The sequence below is a fragment of the Frankliniella occidentalis genome, unplaced genomic scaffold (assembly GCF_000697945.3).
Source record: "Frankliniella occidentalis isolate FOCC.00 unplaced genomic scaffold, Focc_3.1 Scaffold16, whole genome shotgun sequence".
NCBI lineage: Eukaryota > Metazoa > Arthropoda > Insecta > Thysanoptera > Thripidae > Frankliniella > Frankliniella occidentalis.
The window spans coordinates 287,736-290,604 of record NW_026267146.1 but is presented as its reverse complement, the minus strand read 5'-3'; the positions used below and the strand labels follow the sequence as shown (position 1 = coordinate 290,604).

The window sequence follows — 2,869 nt, the reverse complement described above, 5'->3', positions numbered from 1 at the left end:
TCGACAGGCCATGGGCCAGGGCCACCGCCAAGGACGCCAACGAGTGCAAAGGTAAGAGACCTTCACGCGCGAAGGGGACCGCCCCGCCCCACCCCGCCCCGCCGTGGCCCGCCGTGGCCCGCGAACGCGGCTCGGCGGCGTGTGGCTGACAGCGGCATGGGCACCACGGCCACGCACGCACGCACGCCCCCTGCACTTACTCCATAGGTTAAAAAATAAAAGGGGTAGAGGGAGGGGGCACGTTTCCTTCTGGTAGAGACAGTCTTGGAGACTGTACAAAAACTAGAAAAAGTAACCCAGTAGCCCTGAAGTTTGATCGCGTCGTTCGAACGGCGGCGCATATTCCGTTCAGCTGTGTTCAGTCCCATATTATTCCCGTTTGATAGCAGATATTTGCGTTAAAACATCTTTGTACTTAAAATGTGACGGGCATAGCAGGTGGCTGATTAACCCCGCTCTCTTCTGTAGTTCTGTTGTACCGCATTCCTACGTGCGGGCGGATGGACTACTCATTCGGCCCTTAAGGCGCCGTGGACAGGGGCGATAGGCAAGCCCGCCGCAACTCGTGCGTTTGGTACAGTACAGCAAACCAGTGCGCGGGTGCGCGGGGTTAATCAGCCACCTGCTGCTACGTGTCGCTCGCCACACCTGAGATTTATCATTTGGAGCAGACCTCCTCATAAAAATAATGTATCACGAATCCGGCGTGATATAAATTTGATGTATATAGAGGGTGGTCCACAGACCCCTTCCTTCATTTTGCTTATACTATAGCGGATGCAGGCGTGCGGGCGGGTTGCATACTCGCACGGGGCTATAAAGCGCCGCGGTGAGCGACGGTATGCAAGCCTGCACGCACGCCTGCATGCGTTACGGTATAAGCAAAATAGAGGATAGTGTCTGTGGACCACCCTGTATACCTGCTGCTTTCAAGCCGGGGACAGGAAGTTCTGAAGAAGGCATTCATCGGCGCAGCTTTATTTTTGCAGGGGAGGGAAGCAGGTTGTGGCACATCCTGTGGGATGAAACACAGCTGTATATCACTAATTCAGAAAACGTAATATCTTGATTTTTGCGAGGAAAACTCTCGACAGTGGCCTCGAGGGGGGAAGCTTCCGCGAGGCGAGGGGAACAAAGGGACCAAAGAAAAGTCGCTCTCAAGAAACAAAGGAATAAAGACGGAATGTATAAAAAGGCTAAAAAGACTGCCACGAAAGAAAACTGTTTCATGAGGGCGGACTAGCAAACGAATTTAATTGTCTTTTAAAAAGTTTGCAAAGTGGAGATAAGGTGGTCTTGGCGTGGTTGCTCGTCACTCAGATATCTCACAGGCAAATGACCTAAGTTTCGATAAGGGCGAGAAGCAGCTTAATGTAATATTTGTCAGGTGGGTAACTGTGCCTCATTAGACTTCGGCTTTATAATTTCACTCAAGATCCAAAGCAAAAAAAAAAACAAAAAAAAAAACTTGTCTTTTTTTTTAATGTCCTTGTTTTCTGAAAAGTGAGGATTTTCACTGGTATGGGTTGGGGTAAACAGGGAAGAGCCAAAGTACTTGGAAACTGATTAGTTAGTTCTATTAGTAACTACCTGTGAGATACTTGATGGTGACGGTGGTTAGCTCCTGTTTAGCATTTAAACTTAGTGCTAGTTGCAAGATAAGTTGCCTACCTACAAGGCAGGTCAACAGTCAACCAAACGTGGAGTAATTTATCTGGTTGAGGCGGAAAACTAATGAAAGTACATTCATGAGGATTAGAATGGACACCATGCTAGATTGATGTTTATTTTTTCAAATTGATTTATAAATAAGCAATTTTGAAGTGATTGATCAGTGGTCTAGTCTAGTAGTGGTGTGTAGTAATACAATATTTAATCAAAAATATGAAACCTGAGCAGAGACAGAATAGTGATCAAGTCAGAAATTTCAAATCAGAAGCCACACACACTAATAGAGCAGGAATCTTTTACATTAAAAGCGTATTAATATGACCCTGAGAGAACTGCATGTCAAGCCACATGGACAGGGACAGGACAGCAAACCAACATTGTTGGGCTAATTCTAATTACTATAGCAAATTTTAAAAATACATGTACCTCTTATCAACTTTGCTGTTTCTGTTGTCAATAAGTCAATGACAGCTTAGGTAATTCTTTCCTAAAATTCTAGCAAAACATTAATTACAAGTTTCAGAGATTTGGAATGAAATACTCAGCTTTCCTATGATTTAGACATAATTATTAATAATCTATTAGGTACATCAGGTATTAGATTTGCTCTCACATCTGCTGCTACAAAATTTAGTTCAAATTGATTGAAATGATAAGATTTTAAGTTGGCAAGACCATATAACGAAAGGACTTAGTAGTGTCGGTGTCTCTTTCGCTCCGCTCTCAGCAAATATTGACTAGACTAACAAAGTAAAGTCGGAGTAAACTCGTCCACCACACCGCCGCCCGTTCCCCCCGGCCCCCATCCCATCCCCTTTTGTTCCCCCCTTTCAAACACAAAAAAAAACTTTCCTGCTTTATATAGTGTCTGCGTGCGACTTTTACTGGAACACCTTTTGCCTCATTGTTATTATGGTCGTAGCAAAAAGGAAAGGAATTTATACTTTTACTCTCTGCTACAGATAGAGCGCGTATTGACGCGTAGGTGCGTAAGGCCGTAAGTGAACGAATCTCTGGTCTGTTAGTGCACTTTTATGAATCACTGGTGCGCGACGCCAAGTGACGCACATGCGACCAAGTTACCATCACCAGACTTCGTGAGCATTTTCTCCTGTAAAAGTGAACGGAAAACTGTGACGTTCCCTTTGCTACCCGCGACGAAACGCAAACACCCCGTGGTCCCCCCGTTCCCGCCCCG

General features: G+C 45.5%; 1 protein-coding gene across 1 annotated transcript in view; it reads right to left on the bottom strand.

Annotated features, from left to right (window-relative positions):
• Positions 1 to 1,749: 1,749 nt before the first annotated feature.
• Positions 1,750 to 2,869, bottom strand: part of LOC113205938 (protein SYS1 homolog) — a gene marked incomplete in the record, with an annotated part of 2,497 nt that continues 1,377 nt past the window's right edge. Inside the window, 1 exon segment of the mRNA XM_026421756.2 lies at positions 1,750 to 2,355.